Source organism: Syngnathus acus, unplaced genomic scaffold (assembly GCF_901709675.1).
Source record: "Syngnathus acus unplaced genomic scaffold, fSynAcu1.2, whole genome shotgun sequence".
Classification (NCBI taxonomy): Eukaryota; Metazoa; Chordata; class Actinopteri; order Syngnathiformes; family Syngnathidae; genus Syngnathus; species Syngnathus acus.
Window position 1 is genome coordinate 109460 of NW_023590222.1, and position 23438 is coordinate 132897.

The following is a 23438-nucleotide window of genomic DNA, read 5'->3' on the forward strand; positions in this document are numbered from 1 at the left end:
CGTCGCTGAAATTTAGAAAATATTTTTAAAGTTCTGATGTACTTTCTAAAATTTAAGTGGATCTCAGTGCGCAGGGAGCTTAATTTGGTGCGGTCGCGCAACCGCAGCGCGCCGGGCGCTCACTGTCGCATTGCTTAAAGAGCGCCTTTGTGTTTTAGGATGGCTTTACTGCTCCCACTTGCTTTCTTTGGAGGCATGATTAGGGGTTAATACAATCCTCAAAGTAACGAAATTACAATAACGAACGGAGTCAGTCGGCATCCGGGCCGCGCGGTCGGGTTTTCTCGGGTCCTTTCGGCTCATCTTGCGAGGTTCAACCTCCGAATTTTGTTGGACAACCGAAGCAAAAAAATCTCGAATTTTTTTGTTCGAATTCCGATTTGTTCGAGAACCGGGACGTTCGAAAACCGAGGTTTGACTGTACTCCCAGACTTCCCTGCCACTTATGCGCTGTACAGAAAGCCAATTATGGGACTAAATTGGAATAGCTGGTCTCTGGAAACTGGAAAAACTGGTTTCAGATACCCAGCAATTGACACATTAGCAATTAAAAAAAAAGAAGAAAAAAAAAAAAAAAAGAATTCAAAACTTCTGGCTCCCACACCAGCCATGGCCTGGACCTTGTGGTTCCATAGTGTAATGGTTAGCACACTGGACTCTGAATCCACTGATCCGAGTTCAAGTCTCAGTGGAACCTCAACCTTTTTGGCATTTACCTATTCCTATCTATACTGCTTGTGAGCTGCTCTATAAAACCATATACGTAACTTCCATGAATTAATGGCATGAGTTCCATAGTGTAGTGGTAAGTGCTCTGGACTCTCACCCCAGCGACCCGAGTTCAAGTCTCAGTGGAACCTCAACTGTTTTGGCATTTGCCTATTCCTATATATATATGCTTGTGAGCTGCTCCATATAACCATATACATAACTTCCATGAAACAATGGTGTGGTTTCCATACTGTAGTGGTTAGTGCTCTGTACTCTCACCCCAGCGACCTGAGTTCAAGTCTCAGTGGAACCTCAACTATTTTGGCATTTACCTATTCCTATCTATACTGGCTTGTGAGCTGCTCCATAAAACCATATACGTAACTTCCATGAAATAATGTCGTGCGTTCCATAGTGTAGTGGTTAGTGCTCTGGATTCCCACCCCAGTGACTGGAGTTCAAGTCTCAGTGGAACATCAACTATTTTGGCATTTACCTATTCCTATGTATATATACTATTTGCTTGTGAGCTGGTCCATAAAACCATATACGTAACTTCCATGACGTAATGCCGTGGGTTCCATACTGTAGTGGTTTGTGCTGTGGACTCTCACCCCAGCGACTTGAGTTCAAGTCTCAGTGGAACCTCAACTATTTTGGCATTTACCTATTCCCATGTATGCAATTTGCTTGTGAGCTGCTCTATAAAACCATATAGGTAACTTCCATGGATTAATAGTGTGGGTTCCATACTGTAGTGGTTAGTACTCTAGACTCTCACCCCAGCGCCCTGCGTTCAAGTCTCAGTGGAACCTCAACTATTTTGGCATTTACCTATTCCTATTTATACTATTCCTATATCTGGCTTGTGAGCTGCTCCATAAAACCATATACGTAACTTCCATGGAATATTGGTGTGCGTTCCATAGTGTAGTGGTTAATGCTCTGGTCTCTCACCCCAGTGACCTGAGTTCAAGTCTCAGTGGAACCTGAACTATTTTGACATTTACCTATTCCTATCTATGCTATTTGCTTGTGAGCTGCTCCATAAAACCATATAGGTAACATCCATGAAGTAATGGCGTGGGTTCTGTAGTGTAGTGGTTAGTGCTCTGTACTCTCACCCCAGCGACCTGAGTTCAAATCCCAGTGGGACCAAAAATATCTTATCCTTGAAAAATTTGCAACAGAGTTGCTCGTGTGCTCCCCCATAAAACCATATACCATATGCTAGAGTTAGGGTGGTTAGAGCTAGGGCTAGGGTTAGAGTTAGGGTTAGGGTTAGGAATAGGGTAAGAGGTAGGGTTAGAGCTAGGGCTAGGGTTAGGGTAAGAGGTAGGGTTAAGGCTAGGGCTAGGGCTAGGGTTAGGGTAAGAGGTAGGGTTAAGGTTAGAGCTAGGGTTAGGACTCTCACCCCAGCGACCTGAGTTCAAGTCTCAATGGAAAAAAATGGCCAAAAAGAAAGGTGAGGGGTAAGAGCTAGGGTAAGGATTAGGGTTAGGGTTAGGGTTAGGAATAGGGTAAGAGCTAGGGTTGGGTTAGAGCTAGGGCTAGGGTTAGGAATAGGGTAAGAGGTAGGGTTGAGGTAGGAATAGGGTTAGAGCTAGGGTTAGGAGTAGGGTAAGAGGTAGGGTTAGGGTAAGAGGTAGGGTTAAGGTTAGAGCTAGGGCTAGGGTTAGGACTCTCACCTCAGCGACCTGAGTTCAAGTCTCAGTGGAAAAAAATGGCCAAAAAGAAAGGTGAGGGGTTAGAGCTAGGGTAAGAGCTAGGGTTAGGTTTAAGGTTAGAGCTAGGGTTAGGGTTAGGAATAGGGTAAGAGCTAGGGTTACGGTTAGGATTAGGGTAAGAGTTAGGGTTAGGGTTACAGTTAGGGTTAGAGCTAGGGTTAGGGTTAGGAATAGGGTAAGAGCTAGGGTTAGGATTAGGGTAAGAGTTAGGGTTAGGGTTACAGTTAGGGTTAGAGTTAGGGTTAGAGCTAGGGTTAGGGTTAGGAATAGGGTAAGAGCTAGGGTTAGGGTTAGGAATAGGGTAAGAGGTAGGGTTAAGGTTAGAGCTAGGGCTAGGGTTAGGACTCTCACCCCAGCGACCTGAGTTCAAGTCTCAGTGGAAGAAAATGGCCAAAAAGAAAGGTGAGGGGTTAGAGCTAGGGTAAGAGCTAGGATTAGGGTTAGGGTTAGGTTTAAGGTTAGAGCTAGGGTTAGGGTTAGGAATAGGGTAAGAGCTAGGGTTACGGTTAGGATTAGGGTTACAGTTAGGGTTAGAGCTAGGGTTAGGGTTAGGAATAGGGTAAGAGCTAGGGTTAGAGCTAGGGTTAGGATTAGGGTAAGAGTAAGGGTTAGGGTTACAGTTAGGGTTAGGGTTAGGAATAGGGTAAGAGCTAGGGTTAGAGCTAGGGTTAGGGTTAGGAATAGGGTAAGAGGTAGGGTTAAGGTTAGAGCTAGGGCTAGGGTTAGGACTCTCACCCCAGCGACCTGAGTTCAAGTCTCAGTGGAAAAAAATGGCCAAAAAGAAAGGTGAGGGGTTAGAGCTAGGGTAAGAGCTAGGATTAGGGTTAGGGTTAGGTTTAAGGTTAGAGCTAGGGTTAGGGTTAGGAATAGGGTAAGAGCTAGGGTTACGGTTAGGATTAGGGTAAGAGTTAGGGTTAGGGTTACAGTTAGGGTTAGAGCTAGGGTTAGGGTTAGGAATAGGGTAAGAGCTAGGGTTAGAGCTAGGGTTAGGATTAGGGTAAGAGTTAGGGTTAGGGTTACAGTTAGGGTTAGAGCTAGGGTTAGGGTTAGGAATAGGGTAAGAGCTAGGGTTAGAGCTAGGGTTAGGGTTAGGAATAGGGTAAGAGGTAGGGTTAAGGTTAGAGCTAGGGCTAGGGTTAGGACTCTCACCCCAGCGACCTGAGTTCAAGTCTCAGTGGAAGAAAATGGCCAAAAAGAAAGGTGAGTTTGTAAAACTGCAGTTTAACTCGTTTTCAATATTGATTTTTATTTATTTATTTTTTAATTCCACCACTTTTAAATAGTCCATTACATTCATATCTGCTCCTGTCTAGTATTTACCAAAATCCAAATTTGGTTCCAACAAGATTGGTTCTACAGGACATTATTGTAATAAATAACTCCTTATGAGCACAAGTGTAGATAGTTTTTTTTTCTCTTTAGTTTGCTGTTAGAAACTGTACCCTTGATCCGTGTGTTTGCTGTCCTAATAAGATAAGTTTAACATATTTTTTTCTGTACTTAAAAATCATCATTTCAGATGGGCTGATGCCAGAAGTCATAGAAGTGACCTCTTGTACCTTCACATCTCGTGGCCCAAGTAATGAAAAGTCTGCCAAAAAGTGAGGTGAGTTTGGAGTAATCCTTTTCAATATATAACTTTATCACGGTTGCTTTTAAATTGTCCAATTGTTACTACTGTATCAGTATCTAATTATCCTCACATATGCTGCTTACTAAGATTTAGATGACCCAAGCAAGATATATTAAACACCACGACTTTTTTTCTTAGACATGTAAGGTCTAAAGTTTAGACCTTTATTCAATCATAGTTGAATTTTGTGATAAAATGAAAATTAACCCATCCAAATTTATTTATATCATCTTTGTTTGTCTATGTGTAGCACGTTATCAAAGCAAATTCCCCATACATGTAAAACACTGTCTGAAAAAAGTTCCCCACTATCCCACGGTGACAAGACATAGTACACAATATACATACAAGTAAACAACACGAAAAATAAAAACAAGAAGGCACAAACAATGAATAAATAAGAGTGATGAATAAATAATAAATAAATAAATAACATAATAAATAAGAGGAGCAAAAATGGAGCAAGTGTGCATACAGCAGACAGTCAGAATATACCGCAAAAGTACAGGACGCTACGCAGAAGGGGGGAGAGAGTTCAGGATCATAACAGCCTGGAGTATGAAGCTGTTGGTGAGTCTGGTGGTGCGGAAGCGCAGGCTCCTGTACCTCTTCCCAGAGGGCAGAAGATCAAACACAGAGTGAGCGGGGTGACTCACATCACTCACGATCGCGGTCGCCTTGCGGGTGAGATGGGAGGTGTAAATGTCCTTCAGGGAGGGGAGTGAAGCACCAATAATCTTACCAGCTGTGTTCACTATGCGCTGCAGGGCCTTCATGTTGTATTCAGTGCAGCTACCACCCCAAACAGCGATACAACTGGAGAGGATGCTCTCAATGGTGCCACGGTAGAATGTAGTCATGACGGCCGGAGGAGCACTTGCTCGCCTGTTCAGAGGCAATATCAGTAAAATATATCATATAACGGACAGACACAATGATATTTGAGAAGTGAAATGAAGTTTATGGGACTTTCAGATTTGTCAAGAAGAATGGTGAAATATACCTTCAACCAGAATCCACACTCATTGGAAGCTATAGGAAGTGTCTAGAGCAGTGATTCTTAACCTTGTTGGAGGCACTGAACCCCACCAGTTTCATATGCCCATTCACCGAACCCCTCTTTTGTGAATATATATTTATTTTTTTCAAATTGAAGACAGAGATGTTTTTACTGGTGCACAAAATGAGCCGTGCATAAACATCACCTTGTTCAAAGAATAGAACCAACACGATGCATGAATTCACAACAAATGACATACCAGCAAATCAGTGTGACTTCTGCTGTTGCCTTTGCGAGACCAGTTCAGATATGCGAATTTATTAATCAGGTGTGTTTGGACCTCCGGAGTGGAGGCTCTGCCGAACCCCTGAAACCGACTCACCGAACCCCTAGGGTTCGACCGAACCCAGGTTAAGAACCACTGGTCGAGAGGCTGTTATTTCTGCAAAAGGAGGATCTACTAAATATTGATATTGAAATATTGTCATTTTTCTCTTGGGGTGCCCAAATTTATGTACCTGCCTACTTTTGATGAAATAATGATTGCACACTGTCTGCAAATCCAATAAACTTCATTTCACTTCTCAAATATCACTGCCGCCATCCACCGTGTATGGATTCGGGCTAGCGCCCAAAATTAAATTGGGCTAGTTGATCAACAGCAACGTTTTAAAGAAGGGCTTGTCTGGGAGTTGAACCCAGGACCTCCGACACCCAAAGCAAGAATCATACCCCTAGACCAACGAGCCATGACGGAAGCTTGCAGACCATGTTACATTCCGTGTAACGTTGGCCTGTCAAACGCTCCACATAATGATAGACAACAGTGTTTCCAAGAAGAGATCGTCCGGGAGTTAAACCCAGGTAATGATGCACCCTAAGCGAGAATCATTCCCCTGCACCGATGAGCTCCATAGTCGACCAGCTGACCCCGTTACATTCCGATTGGTAGCCCATGGACCTGAAGACTGAATGTCAGTGATTAATGGAATAAATGGAATCTGGTTGGCCTAAGGCTCCTAATTCCCTAACTTCAAGCCCTAACGCTAACTCTAAAACCAGAACAATAACCAAACCCTAATAATTAACCCCTAACCTGCTAACTCGCTAACGGTAACCCCCTCACCTTTAACCCTAACCTCTAATGCGCCCCCTAAAGGTAGTGCCCTCTAAACTTGAAGGCAGGCATATACGAAAAAGACCAGCAGATTGCCCCATTTCAGTACTGTTTTAATAACGTTTACAGATGGTTAAAATCCACATAATAGTTATAAGCGCATGTGTTCTGTGAGCGTTCCCCTTTCTGCTTCCTCCCTTTCCTTTCTCCCGCCAAGCAGTCCATCTTGCCCCAACACAGGGCATGTTCCTTGTTAGTATCGTGGATAGTATCTCTGCTTGTCGCGTGAAAGACTGGGGTTCGGTTTTCAACCCAAGTGCGTTAACCTATGTTTGCAGCAGAGTTATTAGAGAGCTGCATTGGTTGTGCGTGCATCTTAAGTGAGTGACCTGTTAGTTTTTCAAAATGAACTCAAACTTTTATCTGTAGCCACCTTCTACTAAATCACTGGTCCCCAACCTTTTTTGCGCCACGGACCGGTTACGTGTCAGAAATATTTTCGTGGACCGGCCTTTATATAAATAAATAATACATTTATATACTATGTGCCTTCTTATTTTTACTTTGTGTATTGTTTACTTGAATGTTTTGTTTGTCTGTGGACCAATTGGGTGTAATATGTCTTGTCTCCACCGTGGGATAGTAGGAAACGCAGTTTCAATGTCTTTGTATGTCTTGACATGTGAAGAAATTGACAATAAAGCAGACTTTGACTTTGACTTTGATAATGCGTTACAGTAGTCCAGGCGCGACATAATAAACGCATGTATAATAGTTTCCGCATCACGAGAGAATCGGACGAATCTTACGAATATTACGGAGGTGAAAAAGCGCAATTTTAGTTATGTTCTTATTGTGCTTTTGAAAGGAGAGCGTTTGGTCAAATGTTACCCCGAGATTAGTTACAGTATCGCTCTGAGTGATAGTACAGTTATCCATAGTTATAGTGGTTTCCTTAAATAAGTGGTGATAACAAGCTGGACCAATTATCAACATCTCAGTTTTATCTGGGATAAGACGAAGGAAATTGAGAGACATCCATTGCTTGATCTCCGCAAGGCACGCCTCAAGATTACAACAGTCCTGCGGATTTGTCATCGATAACGGCATATATAATTGAGTGTCATCCGCCTAACATTGAAAACTAATGTTATATTTACGTATTATGTCCCCAAGCGGAATCATATACATATTAAATAGAATTGGTCCGAGTACCGATCCCTGCGGGACACCACAAGTGACGTTATAGAGCTCAGAGGTCGCATTACCATGGACTACTCGTTGTTTTGCTACGAATGGGAGATTTGAAACCGGCCTATAATTACTGAGACAGTCCGGGTCGAGATTTGGTCGCTTAAGTAGCGGTTTAATGATAGCGGTTTTAAAGGCTGTCCAAAGGAGACAGACAGATTAATTATATTTAAGACGGACGGTCCTAAAATTTGAAGTAATTCTTTAAATAGTTTGGCTGGGAGCGGGTCGAGTGAACATGTCGTTTGCTTAGCCGCACTAACCAATTGCGTGAGCCTTTCAACGGACACACTTTTAAAATTTGATAGGGTTATTGCATGTTCGTCAGCGCCGGTAATGGGCGGTCTCGACTGAGCGATTGGAACTGTCATCTTGATCTCATCCCTAATGGATTCAATCTTTCAAGCGAAAAATTTCATGAACCCGTCGGCTGAGTGGAAGGAGCTATCGGAGGTCGGATGGCACCACGTCAGCTTTGCCACTGTATCAAATAAGTATTTAGGATTGTTTTTATTGAGATTAATAATTTGCGAGAAATAATTAGTTTTTGCTAAAATAAGCGCATCTTTGTATTTCAGGAGGCTATCGCGCCATGCCTGATGGAAAACCTCAAGTTTGGTTCAACGCCATTTTCGTTCATGCTTTTTACATAATTGCTTAAGCGTCCGTGTTTCACCTGTGAACCGTGTAGTAGGCTTTCTACGGCGAGTTTTCAGACGTAGTGGCACTACCGAGTCGATGGCATTTAACAATGTCGCATTAAATCCATTTGTAAGATTATCAATAGAGCCGATATATGCTTGAAATATATCATTGGAGCCACCGTGTATCACTATATCCGAGTGGCTAGTGTTGTTGGACCTACGCTGTTGACTAGACCTATTGCGAGCTAGCGCCCTTAGATTAGCTTCTATGCTCTGCCTCCAGGGATACACATTACCGTGGCTGGATTTTTAAGTGTGGTGTTTTTCGTGTGATGGAGTCACCTATGACCAAGATGCGAGAGCCAGTAGGCCGAGATGGCTTGGGACGGCTATGCGTCTTAACTGGCTCATCGCGGTTAGCAAGCCGCTTGGGGCTAATTCAAGATTCAAGATGGCGGCGTCCCGGTTGGCTGCGGCTGCAACGGCTCTCGACAACCGACGAGCATTTTCACAAAATATGTCGCCTAGGACACTACAAACAACACAAAGTTTAGTTTATCCATCCAGTAGGTTAGTATATGATCGCCAGCGCCTGCTGGAGGTACGGTCATCAAGTGTTTTCGGACTCGTAGCCACAACTACCCTAGTCTGTTTACGTAGCCTCGGAGTGCTTCGGGCACTAGCCCCAGAAGCTCACAATGCAGCGGGCTCGCCGGGCAGCACACGCCGGAGGAGGAGTAAGCGTAGGCGGTGTGACCGGCGGCGGAAGCGCGGCTGTCGAGGTGGGCTAACGGCTAAGCTTAAAGCTAACCCCTACAAACCGCCGCTTCCATCCATCTTCCTCTCCAACGTCCGCTCACTGGATAATAAAATGGACCATCTACAACTGGAACTCTCTTCAAAGAGGGAGGTTAAAAACTGCTGCGCTCTCATCCTGACGGAGACATGGCTGAACTCATCAATACCGTCCAACGCCGTTAGCCTGGAGGGGCTCGCTACATTCCGCGCCGACAGAAACAGCGAACTAAGCGGTAAATCCCGAGGAGGTGGGCTGTGTGTCTACATCAACAACAACTGGTGCAAAAATGCTAGATCTGACTTGAACTCGGGTCGCTGGGGTGAGAGTCCAGAGCACTTACCACTACACTATGGAACTCATGCCATTGATTCATGGAAGTTACGTATATGGTTTTATAGAGCAGCTCACAAGCAGTATAGATAGGAATAGGTAAATGCAAAAAAGGTTGAGGTTCCACTGAGACTTGAACTCGGACCAGTGGATTCAGAGTCCAGTGTGCTAACCATTACACTATGGAACCACAAGGTCCAGACCATGGCAGGCATATGCTGGTGTGGGAGCCAGAAGTTTTGAATTCTTTTTTTTTTTTTTTTTTTCTTCTTTTTTTTAATTGCTAATGTGTCAATTGCTGGGTATCTGAAACCAGTTTTTCCAGTGTCCAGAGACCAGCTATTCCAATTTAGTCCCATAATTGGCTTTCTGTACAGCGCACAAGTGGCAGGGAAGTCTGGGAGTACAGTCAAACCTCGGTTTTCGAACGTCCCGGTTCTCGAACAAATCGGAATTCGAACAAAAGAATTCGAGATTTTTTTGCTTCGGTTGTCCAACAAAATTCGGAGGTTGAACCTCGCAAGATGAGCCGAAAGGACCCGAGAAAACCCGACCGCGCGGCCCGGATGCCGACTGACTCCGTTCGTTATTGTAATTTCGTTACTTTGAGGATTGTATTAACCCCTAATCATGCCTCCAAAGAAAGCAAGTGGGAGCAGTAAAGCCATCCTAAAACACAAAGGCGCTCTTTAAGCAATGCGACAGTGAGCGCCCGGCGCGCTGCGGTTGCGCGACCGCACCAAATTAAGCTCCCTGCGCACTGAGATCCACTTAAATTTTAGAAAGTACATCAGAACTTTAAAAATATTTTCTAAATTTCAGCGACGGCTCTGTCACAATAATGCGACCAGCGCGGTGCAGTTGGGCGGTCGGCGGCACGCTACGGTTGAGCGTTCTCTCTCGCTCTCTCTCGCTCTCTCTCGCGCTCTCTCTCTCTCTCTCTCGCACTCTTTCTCGCTCTCTCTCGCTCTCACACACACACACACACACACACACACACACACACACACACACACACACACACCATCATCGGCGGACACTCGGGACGAGTATGACTGTCTTCTTCTCAGGGTCGTCTACTTGTGGGTCCGCAGGTGGGCGTAGAGGCCGATCCGGGATCCACATATTTTTGTGCAGTGTGGGCAGGGGAAAGTGGTGGTGGGTTGTGGTCGTGCTGGAGCCTGTTTTTGTCTTTCCTTACGGAGTTGTTGTTTGGTTTCTGGGACACGGCGGAGTTCCTTTTCATGATGTGCTGCCCCTTCTTGCATACAATCGTGTAGTGTTTAATTCCGTTGTGTTCGATTCGAATCTGGGTTATGGCATAATCAAATTACCGTTTTTTTCCATGTATAATGCGCAAAATTTAACTAATTTATTGTCCTAAAATCTGGGGTGCGCATTATACATGGGTACAATTTTTTTTAATTTTTTTTTTTTTTTTTTGTGAAGAAAATCATGGTACAACAATTTTTGAAGAAAATCTTGTCACGGATGGTTCTTTACAACGTCACTTTCCTCTCTTTTCATTTTAACCTAACTGATCGCGGTGGTGCCTTTCTGGGCAGTCGGAGAAATCAACGCCAACAAAAAAAATACATCCAGCCTAGTTAAGAAATCACCAGAAAGATCACCATGACAATTGTGAATAATAAATAAATAATTATTATATATATTATATATATTATTATTATAATAATAAATAATTGTGATAAATAACTGGAACATCACTCAAATATTGGTGATCCAGTTGAGAGTCTCACATATTTCTTCGCTATTGAGTTTGCTACTGCATGTGCAGTGATACTGACCGGCAGAATAACATCCGGTTGTTCCCAAAGATGATCTTTTTTCTGAAATAATTTTATGTTTACGGACTTAAGTAACCCGGCCGGGTCATACCAAAGACTATAAAAATGGGACCCATTGCCTCCCTGCTTGGCACTCAGCATTAAGGGTTGGAATTGGGGGGTTAGATCACCAAATGATTCCCGAGCGCAGCGCCGCTGCTGCTCACTGCTCCCCTCTCCCCCAGGGGATGGATCAAAATCACACGGGGATGGGTCAAATGCAGAGGACAAATTTCACCACACCCAGACGCGTGTGTGACGATCATTGGGACTTTAAAAAAAAACAAAAAACGTTGGAAACTTTGGAATCCAAAGTGCTTCCAAACGAATGACTTGAAGCCCAAAGGGGAGCGAATTTCATCGTCTTCTTGGACACTAGCCATAGCACCAGCCCAGGAGCCGCGTAGTTGTCGGCTCCCCTTTCACGTGCCTGCTCTGCTCACAACACAGCACGCCGCGTACTGCTCCCGGAAAGAGGAAGCAAGCAACAATGAACTGGATTTCAAAATAAAGTCGCGTCTAATGTCCGAGGTCAAACACGGCGATATAAATCGATGTTTACGTTTAGCATCGATGCCAATAAATCGTAGAGCATTATATCGATTAATCGATGTGTATCGATGAATCGTTACACCCCTAGTTGATATCATTACATCGTAAGATGGCGCCGCGGATGGCCACCTCGGTGACTCGCTCTATATTTGTTATTTTACATCTTTTTAACCTCACTTTGTATCATACTTCCGGTTTGCCACGTAGAGCGCCGCAGCGTCACTTGAGAGAGGATCTACATTCCTACATTTCTATATGCTTTTCTAATTTTTCCTCGCTTTTTACGTTTTTTACTCCAGTTTTGGGAGTTTACTATTGTTGAAAGTCACGGACCGTCAATTCCTGCCATTTCAACCACGTCACTGTTTGGCTCTCAGCGGAGGCTTCGTGGCTGTTTGTCTACCGTCGATCATCGGACACGTAAGTATGGCTGCGGATCAAGAGGTTTGTACGGCTTTGTGCACCAACTGCACCCTTCTCTTAGAGAGGTTGTCCCTGCTAGAGGGACATGTCCGCCAGCTTGAGGAGAATAGTGTGATAACAGTAGATTTTGGCGGACACAGATGCGGACTGTAGTCAGCCCGCTAGCCCAGTTAGCATTAGACTTAGACTTAGACTTAGACAAACTTTATTGTCATTTTGTCAACACTGGGTGTACACAAAACGAAATTACGTTGCGTACGGCTTTCAACAATGTAGTGGTATTGCGGCTGGTTAAAAGTGACATTCTATATAAAAATATGAAATAAGATAAGTATAGAGTACAAAGTGCAGCAGTGATAAAGTATGTAAACAGTGCAGGAGACAAAAACCGTATTTACAAGTGTGCAGAGGAATGCTACGTTTGAATGTTCAACAGTCTGACGACAGCAGGGAAAAAACTATTGCAGAACCTGGTGGACCTGCAGCGGATGCTGCGAAACCTCTTCCCAGACGGCAGCAGGGAGAACAGTCCATGGTGAGGGTGTGATGGGTCACTGATAATATTACGGGCTCGGGACACGCAGCGCTGGGATGACAAGTCCTGAATGGAGGGAAGAGGAGCCCCGATGATCCTCTCTGCTGTCCTCACCACTCTCCTCAGGTTCTTCCAATCGGAGGCGCTGCAACCTCCACACCACACCGAGAGACAGCTTGTCAGAATGCTCTCTATGGTGCTTCGGTAGAACGTCCTCATGATGGGTGGGGGCAGGTGGGCTCTCCTCATCCTCCGCAGGAAGTACAAGCGCTTCTGTGCCCTCTTGACTAGTGTTGTGGTGTTCACAGTCCAGGTGAGGTCGTCTGTGATGTGGACCCCCAGGAATTTAGTGCTGCTGACCACCTCCACAGCTGAGCTGTTGATGATCAGTGGAGCGTGGTGAGGCTGGTTCTTCCTGAAGTCGACGATGATCTCCTTCGTCTTCTCCACATTCAGGATCAGGCTATTTTCTCTGCACCAGCCCACCAACTGCTCCACCTCCTCTCTGTAGTCCAGGTCGTTGATGTCCCTGATGAGGCCCACCACCGTTGTGTCGTCTGCAAACTTCACGATGTGATTGGTGGTGAACCTGGGGGCGCAGTCGTGTGTCATCAGGGTGAACAGCAGGGGGCTCAGGACGCAGCCCTGAGGGGAGCCTGTGCTGAGGGTGATGACATCTGAGGTGTTCTGTCCGACCCGGACTGACTGAGGTCTGTTGGTGAGGAAGTCTAGCAGCCAGTTTCGAAGGGGGGTGCTGAAGCCCAGGTGTTCCAGTTTTTCCACCAGATGCTGTGGAATGATGGTGTTAAACGCTGAGCTGAAGTCCAGGAACAGCAACCGCACGTGGGTGTTCCTCTCCTCCAGGTGAGCCAGGCTCAGGTGAAGAACGGAGGAGATGGCATCCTCAGTAGAGCGGTTCTGGAACGGGTCGAATGTTGGGGGGAGTCCGGAGACGATGTGTTCTTTAAGCAGCCTTTCGAAGCACTTCATCATGATGGGAGTCAGTGCCACAGGTCTGTAGTCATTCATGAGGTGATTTGAGGTTTCTTCGGCACCGGAATGATGGAGGCAGCCTTGAAGCATACTGGCACTGTGGCTTGGCCCAGCGAGATGTTAAAAATGTCTGTGATGACACCAGCCAGCTGACCTGCACATTCCTTGAACACCCGCCCAGGTATGTTGTCAGGGGCCTGGGGCCTTACGTGGGTTGACTCTTCTCAGAGTCTTCCACACGTTGGCTGAGTCAAGGCAGAGTGCCTCCTCTTCCTGGTGGGGAACAGTTTTAACTGCAGGAGTGCTGTTTAGTGCCTCAAATCGCCCAAAGAAGTTATTTAGACCATTTAGGAAGTCAGCATCAACCTCACCCAACGGGGGGGAGGGTAAGTTGTAGTCCGTGATCGCCCGTATGCCTTGCCACATACTCCTGGTGTTATTGGCGTCGTGGAAAAAATCCTGAATTTTTCGACTGTGGCTTCGCTTCGCTAACCTGATGGCACGGTTCAAGTTGGCTCTCGCTGTCCTCAGTGCCTCCTTGTCGCCAGACTTGAAGGCTGAGTTCCGTGCTCGTAGCGTATGACGTACCTCCTCAGTCATCCAGGGTCGTTGGTTGGCTCGGGTGATGATGTTCTTAGTGGTGCTGACGTCCTCGGTGCATTTGTTGATGTAGGCTGACACAGTCATGGCGTACTCATCAATGTCGATCTGATTGTCATATGTTGCTGCTGATTTGAACATGTCCCAGTCAGAGCACTCAAAGCAGTCCTGGAGTGCCTCCATGGCCCCCTCAGACCACACCCTCACCTGCTTCACTGTGGGTTTTGCTCTGATCAGCAGGGGCCTGTATGCAGGGATTAGCATAACAGATAGGTGGTCTGAAGAGCCGAGGTGGGGGCGGGGGGCTGCTCTGAATGCATCCTTTATATTGGTGTAAACCAAGTCCAGAGTGTTCTCTCCCCGAGTTGGAAAATCCACGTGTTGGTAAAAATGAGGGAGAATAGTCTTCATGTTAGCCTGGTTGAAGTCCCCAGCAATGATGAAAACACCCTCTGTGTGCGTGGATTGCCGCTCACCGATTGTCCGATAGAGAACACTCATGGCCTCTTTAGTATTAGCGCTAGGAGGCACATACACAGCCGTGATGCTAACAACAGTAAACTCCCTGGGCAGGTAGAAGGGTCTGCAGTTAACAGTCAAAAGCTCGATGTCCGAAGAGCAGAAGCTGGCGACAGATCTAGCATTTTTGCACCAGTTGTTGTTGATGTAGACACACAGCCCACCTCCTCGGGATTTACCGCTTAGTTCGCTGTTTCTGTCGGCGCGGAATGTAGCGAGCCCCTCCAGGCTAACGGCGTTGGACGGTATTGATGAGTTCAGCCATGTCTCCGTCAGGATGAGAGCGCAGCAGTTTTTAACCTCCCTCTTTGAAGAGAGTTCCAGTTGTAGATGGTCCATTTTATTATCCAGTGAGCGGACGTTGGAGAGGAAGATGGATGGAAGCGGCGGTTTGTAGGGGTTAGCTTTAAGCTTAGCCGTTAGCCCACCTCGACAGCCGCGCTTCCGCCGCCGGTCACACCGCCTACGCTTACTCCTCCTCCGGCGTGTGCTGCCCGGCGAGCCCGCTGCATTGTGAGCTTCTGGGGCTAGTGCCCGAAGCACTCCGAGGCTACGTAAACAGACTAGGGTAGTTGTGGCTACGAGTCCGAAAACACTTGATGACCGTACCTCCAGCAGGCGCTGGCGATCATATACTAACCTACTGGATGGATAAACTAAACTTTGTGTTGTTTGTAGTGTCCTAGGCGACATATTTTGTGAAAATGCTCGTCGGTTGTCGAGAGCCGTTGCAGCCGCAGCCAACCGGGGCGCCGCCATCTTGAATCTTGAATTAGCCCCAAGCGGCTTGCTAACCGCGATGAGCCAGTTAAGACGCATAGCCGTCCCAAGCCATCTCGGCCTACTGGCTCTCGCATCTTGGTCATAGGTGACTCCATCACACGAAAAACACCACACTTAAAAATCCAGCCACGGTAATGTGTATCCCTGGAGGCAGAGCACCCGACATAGAAGCTAATCTAAGGGCGCTAGCTCGCAATAGGTCTAGTCAACAGCGTAGGTCCAACAACACTAGCCACTCGGATATAGTGATACACGGTGGCTCCAATGATATATTTCAAGCATATATCGGCTCTATTGATAATCTTACAAATGGATTTAATGCGACATTGTTAAATGCCATCGACTCGGTAGTGCCACTACGTCTGAAAACTCGCCGTAGAAAGCCTACTACACGGTTCACAGGTGAAACACGGACGCTTAAGCAATTATGTAAAAAGCATGAACGAAAATGGCGTTGAACCAAACTTGAGGTTTTCCATCAGGCATGGCGCGATAGCCTCCTGAAATACAAAGATGCGCTTATTTTAGCAAAAACTAATTATTTCTCGCAAATTATTAATCTCAATAAAAACAATCCTAAATACTTATTTGATACAGTGGCAAAGCTGACGTGGTGCCATCCGACCTCCGATAGCTCCTTCCACTCAGCCGACGGGTTCATGAAATTTTTCGCTTGAAAGATTGAATCCATTAGGGATGAGATCAAGATGACAGTTCCAATCGCTCAGTCGAGACCGCCCATTACCGGCGCTGACGAACATGCAATAACCCTATCAAATTTTAAAAGTGTGTCCGTTGAAAGGCTCACGCAATTGGTTAGTGCGGCTAAGCAAACGACATGTTCACTCGACCCGCTCCCAGCCAAACTATTTAAAGAATTACTTCAAATTTTAGGACCGTCCGTCTTAAATATAATTAATCTGTCTGTCTCCTCTGGACAGCCTTTAAAACCGCTATCATTAAACCGCTACTTAAGCGACCAAATCTCGACCCGGACTGTCTCAGTAATTATAGGCCGGTTTCAAATCTCCCATTCGTAGCAAAACAACGAGTAGTCCATGGTAATGCGACCTCTGAGCTCTATAACGTCACTTGTGGTGTCCCGCAGGGATCGGTACTCGGACCAATTCTATTTAATATGTATATGATTCCGCTTGGGGACATAATACGTAAATATAACATTAGTTTTCAATGTTAGGCGGATGACACTCAATTATATATGCCGTTATCGATGACAAATCCGCAGGACTGTTGTAATCTTGAGGCGTGCCTTGCGGAGCTCAAGCAATGGATGTCTCTCAATTTCCTTCGTCTTATCCCAGATAAAACTGAGATGTTGATAATTGGTCCAGCTTGTTATCACCACTTATTTAAGGAAACCACTATAACTATGGATAACTGTACTATCACTCAGAGCGATACTGTAACTAATCTCGGGGTAACATTTGACCAAACGCTCTCCTTTCAAAAGCACAATAAGAACATAACTAAAATTGCGCTTTTTACCTCCGTAATATTCGTAAGATTCGTCCGATTCTCTCGTGATGCGGAAACTATTATACATGCGTTTATTATGTCGCGCCTGGACTACTGTAACGCATTATCAAAGTCAAAGTCAAAGTCTGCTTTATTGTCAATTTCTTCACATGTCAAGACATACAAAGACATTGAAACTGCGTTTCCTACTATCCCACGGTGGAGACAAGACATATTACACCCAATTGGTCCACAGACAAACAAAACATTCAAGTAAACAATACACAAAGTAAAAATAAGAAGGCACATAGTATATAAATGTATTATTTATTTATATAAAGGCCGGTCCACGAAAATATTTCTGACGCGTAACCGGTCCGTGGCGCAAAAAAGGTTGGGGACCAGTGATTTAGTAGAAGGTGGCTACAGATAAAAGTTTGAGTTCATTTTGAAAAACTAACAGGTCACTCACTTAAGATGCACGCACAACCAATGCAGCTCTCTAATAACTCTGCTGCAAACATAGGTTAACGCACTTGGGTTGAAAACCGAACCCCAGTCTTTCACGCGACAAGCAGAGATACTATCCACGATACTAACAAGGAACATGCCCTGTGTTGGGGCAAGATGGACTGCTTGGCGGGAGAAAGGAAAGGGAGGAAGCAGAAAGGGGAACGCTCACAGAACACATGCGCTTATAACTATTATGTGGATTTTAACCATCTGTAAACGTTATTAAAACAGTACTGAAATGGGGCAATCTGCTGGTCTTTTTCGTATATGCCTGCCTTCAAGTTTAGAGGGCACTACCTTTAGGGGGCGCATTAGAGGTTAGGGTTAAAGGTGAGGGGGTTACCGTTAGCGAGTTAGCAGGTTAGGGGTTAATTATTAGGGTTTGGTTATTGTTCTGGTTTTAGAGTTAGCGTTAGGGCTTGAAGTTAGGGAATTAGGAGCCTTAGGCCAACCAGATTCCATTTATTCCATTAATCACTGACATTCAGTCTTCAGGTCCATGGGCTACCAATCGGAATGTAACGGGGTCAGCTGGTCGACTATGGAGCTCATCGGTGCAGGGGAATGATTCTCGCTTAGGGTGCATCATTACCTGGGTTTAACTCCCGGACGATCTCTTCTTGGAAACACTGTTGTCTATCATTATGTGGAGCGTTTGACAGGCCAACGTTACACGGAATGTAACATGGTCTGCAAGCTTCCGTCATGGCTCGTTGGTCTAGGGGTATGATTCTTGCTTTGGGTGTCGGAGGTCCTGGGTTCAACTCCCAGACAAGCCCTTCTTTAAAACGTTGCTGTTGATCAACTAGTCCAATTTAATTTTGGGCGCTAGCCCGAATCCATACACGGTGGATGGCGGCAGTGATATTTGAGAAGTGAAATGAAGTTTATTGGATTTGCAGACAGTGTGCAATCATTATTTCATCAAAAGTAGGCAGGTACATAAATTTGGGCACCCCAAGAGAAAAATGACAATATTTCAATATCAATATTTAGTAGATCCTCCTTTTGCAGAAATAACAGCCTCTCGACCAGTGGTTCTTAACCTGGGTTCGGTCGAACCCTAGGGGTTCGGTGAGTCGGTTTCAGGGGTTCGGCAGAGCCTCCACTCCGGAGGTCCAAACACACCTGATTAATAAATTCGCATATCTGAACTGGTCTCGCAAAGGCAACAGCAGAAGTCACACTGATTTGCTGGTATGTCATTTGTTGTGAATTCATGCATTGTGTTGGTTCTATTCTTTGAACAAGGTGATGTTTATGCACGGCTCATTTTGTGCACCAGTAAAAACATCTCTGTCTTCAATTTGAAAAAAATAAATATATATTCACAAAAGAGGGGTTCGGTGAATGGGCATATGAAACTGGTGGGGTTCAGTGCCTCCAACAAGGTTAAGAATCACTGCTCTAGACACTTCCTATAGCTTCCAATGAGTGTGGATTCTGGTTGAAGGTATATTTCACCATTCTTCTTGACAAATCTGAAAGTCCCATAAACTTCATTTCACTTCTCAAATATCATTGTGTCTGTCCGCTATATGATATATTTTACTGATATTGCCTCTGAACAGGCGAGCAAGTGCTCCTCCGGCCGTCATGACTACATTCTACCGTGGCACCATTGAGAGCATCCTCTCCAGTTGTATCGCTGTTTGGGGTGGTAGCTGCACTGAATACAACATGAAGGCCCTGCAGCGCATAGTGAACACAGCTGGTAAGATTATTGGTGCTTCACTCCCCTCCCTGAAGGACATTTACACCTCCCATCTCACCCGCAAGGCGACCGCGATCGTGAGTGATGTGAGTCACCCCGCTCACTCTTTGTTTGATCTTCTGCCCTCTGGGAAGAGGTACAGGAGCCTGCGCTTCCGCACCACCAGACTCACCAACAGCTTCATACTCCAGGCTGTTATGATCCTGAACTCTCTCCCCCCTTCTGCGTAGCGTCCTGTACTTTTGCGGTATATTCTGACTGTCTGCTGTATGCACACTTGCTCCATTTTTGCTCCTCTTATTTATTATGTTATTTATTTATTTATTATTTATTCATCACTCTTATTTATTCATTGTTTGTGCCTTCTTGTTTTTATTTTTCGTGTTGTTTACTTGTATGTATATTGTGTACTATGTCTTGTCACCGTGGGATAGTGGGGAACTTTTTTCAGACAGTGTTTTACATGTATGGGGAATTTGCTTTGATAACGTGCTACACATAGACAAACAAAGATGATATAAATAAATTTGGATGGGTTAATTTTCATTTTATCACAAAATTCAACTATGATTGAATAAAGGTCTAAACTTTAGACCTTACATGTCTAAGAAAAAAAGTCGTGGTGTTTAATATATCTTGCTTGGGTCATCTAAATCTTAGTAAGCAGCATATGTGAGGATAATTAGATACTGATACAGTAGTAACAATTGGACAATTTAAAAGCAACCGTGATAAAGTTATATATTGAAAAGGATTACTCCAAACTCACCTCACTTTTTGGCAGACTTTTCATTACTTGGGCCACGAGATGTGAAGGTACAAGAGGTCACTTCTATGACTTCTGGCATCAGCCCATCTGAAATGATGATTTTTAAGTACAGAAAAAAATATGTTAAACTTATCTTATTAGGACAGCAAACACACGGATCAAGGGTACAGTTTCTAACAGCAAACTAAAGAGAAAAAAAAACTATCTACACTTGTGCTCATAAGGAGTTATTTATTACAATAATGTCCTGTAGAACCAATCTTGTTGGAACCAAATTTGGATTTTGGTAAATACTAGACAGGAGCAGATATGAATGTAATGGACTATTTAAAAGTGGTGGAATTAAAAAATAAATAAATAAAAATCAATATTGAAAACGAGTTAAACTGCAGTTTTACAAACTCACCTTTCTTTTTGGCCATTTTCTTCCACTGAGACTTGAACTCAGGTCGCTGGGGTGAGAGTCCTAACCCTAGCCCTAGCTCTAACCTTAACCCTACCTCTTACCCTATTCCTAACCCTAACCCTAGCTCTAACCCTAGCTCTTACCCTATTCCTAACCCTAACCCTAGCTCTAACCCTAACTGTAACCCTAACCCTAACTCTTACCCTAATCCTAACCCTAGCTCTAACCCTAGCTCTTACCCTATTCCTAACCCTAACCCTAGCTCTAACCCTAACTGTAACCCTAACCCTAACTCTTACCCTAATCCTAACCGTAACCCTAGCTCTTACCCTATTCCTAACCCTAACCCTAGCTCTAACCTTAAACCTAACCCTAACCCTAATCCTAGCTCTTACCCTAGCTCTAACCCCTCACCTTTCTTTTTGGCCATTTTTTTCCACTGAGACTTGAACTCAGGTCGCTGGGGTGAGAGTCCTAACCCTAGCCCTAGCTCTAACCTTAACCCTACCTCTTACCCTATTCCTAACCCTAACCCTAGCTCTTACCCTATTCCTAACCCTAACCCTAGCTCTAACCCTAACTGTAACCCTAACCCTAACTCTTACCCTAATCCTAACCCTAGCTCTAACCCTAGCTCTTACCCTATTCCTAACCCTAAACCCTAGCTCTAACCCTAACTGTAACCCGAATCCTAACCGTAACCCTAGCTCTTACCCTATTCCTAACCCTAGCTCTAACCTTAAACCTAACCCTAATCCTAGCTCTTACCCTAGCTCTAACCCCTCACCTTTCTTTTTGGCCATTTTCTTCCACTGAGACTTGAACTCAGGTCGCTGGGGTGAGAGTCCTAACCCTAGCCCTAGCTCTAACCTTAACCCTACCTCTTACCCTATTCCTAACCCTAACCCTAGCTCTAACTCTAGCTCTTACCCTATTCCTAGCTCTAACCCTAGCTCTAACCCTAACTGTAACCCTAACCCTAACTCTTACCCTAATCCTAACCCTTACCCTAGCTCTAACCCTAACTGTAACCCTAACTGTAACTGTAACCCTAATCCTAACCGTAACCCTAGCTCTTACCCTATTCCTAACCCTAACCCTAGCTCTAACCCCTCACCTTTCTTTTTGGCCATTTTTTCCACTGAGACTTGAACTCAGGTCGCTGGGGTGAGAGTCCTAGCACTAGCTCTAACCTTAACCCTAACTCTTACCCTAACCGTAGCCCTAGCCTTAACCCTACCTCTTACCCTAACCCTAACCCTAGCTCTAACCCTAGCTCTAACCCTAGCTCTAACCCTAGCTCTAGCTCTAACTCTAACCCTAGCTCTAACCCTAACTCTAGCATGTGGTATATGGTTTTATGGGGGAGCACACGAGCAACTCTGTTGCAAATTTTTCAAGGATAAGATATTTTTGGTCCCACTGGGATTTGAACTCAGGTCGCTGGGGTGAGAGTACAGAGCACTAACCACTACACTACAGAACCCACGCCATTACTTCATGGATGTTACCTATATGGTTTTATGGAGCAGCTCACAAGCAAATAGCATAGATAGGAATAGGTAAATGTCAAAATAGTTCAGGTTCCACTGAGACTTGAACTCAGGTCACTGGGGTGAGAGACCAGAGCATTAACCACTACACTATGGAACGCACACCAATATTCCATGGAAGTTACGTATATGGTTTTATGGAGCAGCTCACAAGCCAGATATAGGAATAGTATAAATAGGAATAGGTAAATGCCAAAATAGTTGAGGTTCCACTGAGACTTGAACGCAGGGCGCTGGGGTGAGAGTCTAGAGTACTAACCACTACAGTATGGAACCCACACTATTAATCCATGGAAGTTACCTATATGGTTTTATAGAGCAGCTCACAAGCAAATTGCATACATGGGAATAGGTAAATGCCAAAATAGTTGAGGTTCCACTGAGACTTGAACTCAAGTCGCTGGGGTGAGAGTCCACAGCACAAACCACTACAGTATGGAACCCACGGCATTACGTCATGGAAGTTACGTATATGGTTTTATGGACCAGCTCACAAGCAAATAGTATATATACATAGGAATAGGTAAATGCCAAAATAGTTGATGTTCCACTGAGACTTGAACTCCAGTCACTGGGGTGGGAATCCAGAGCACTAACCACTACACTATGGAACGCACAACATTATTTCATGGAAGTTACGTATATGGTTTTATGGAGCAGCTCACAAGCCAGTATAGATAGGAATAGGAAAATGCCAAAATAGTTGAGGTTCCACTGAGACTTGAACTCAGGTCGCTGGGGTGAGAGTACAGAGCACTAACCACTACAGTATGGAAACCACACCATTGTTTCATGGAAGTTATGTATATGGTTTTATGGAGCAGCTCACAAGCATATATACAGGAATAGGCAAATGCCAAAACAGTTGAGGTTCCAATGAGACTTGAACTCGGGTCGCTGGGGTGAGAGTCCAGAGCACTTACCACTACACGATGGAACTCATGCCATTAATTCATGGAAGTTACGTATATGGTTTTATAGAGCAGCTCACAAGCAGTATAGATAGGAATAGGTAAATGCCAAAAAGGTTGAGGTTCCACTGAGACTTGAACTCGGATCAGTGGATTCAGAGTCCAGTGTGCTAACCATTACACTATGGAACCACAAGGTCCAGACCATGGCTGGTGTGGGAGCCAGAAGTTTTGAATTCTTTTTTTTTTTTTTTCTTCTTTTTTTTTTAATTGCTAATGTGTCAATTGCTGGGTATCTGAAACCAGTTTTTCCAGTGTCCAGAGACCAGCTATTCCAATTTAGTCCCATAATTGGCTTTCTGTACAGCGCACAAGTGGCAGGGAAGTCTGGGAGTACAGTCAAACCTCGGTTTTCGAACGTCCCGGTTCTCGAACAAATCGGAATTCGAACAAAAAAATTCGAGATTTTTTTGCTTCGGTTGTCCAACAAAATTCGGAGGTTGAACCTCGCAAGATGAGCCGAAAGGACCCGAGAAAACCCGACCGCGCGGCTCGGATGCCGACTGACTCCGTTCGTTATTGTAATTTCGTTACTTTGAGGATTGTATTAACCCCTAATCATGCCTCCAAAG

The 23438-nt window shown here is 44.9% G+C and overlaps 2 long non-coding RNA genes and 1 other non-coding gene across 3 annotated transcripts; 1 reads left to right on the forward strand and 2 right to left on the reverse strand.

The window, feature by feature from the left end:
* Window positions 1–580: 580 nt before the first annotated feature.
* Window positions 581–20044, reverse strand: LOC119118864. Its single transcript, XR_005096993.1, has 3 exons — window positions 19933–20044; window positions 8934–8938; window positions 581–591 (listed from the first exon to the last, which is right to left on the reverse strand). It is a non-coding gene; the product is annotated as an uncharacterized LOC119118864 (long non-coding RNA).
* LOC119118865 lies at window positions 3937–23042 on the forward strand. Its single transcript, XR_005096994.1, has 3 exons — window positions 3937–4048; window positions 13387–13391; window positions 23033–23042. It is a non-coding gene; the product is annotated as an uncharacterized LOC119118865 (long non-coding RNA).
* trnaq-cug lies at window positions 9331–9402 on the reverse strand. Its single transcript has one exon. It is a non-coding gene; the product is annotated as a tRNA-Gln (tRNA).
* Window positions 23043–23438: the final 396 nt, after the last annotated feature.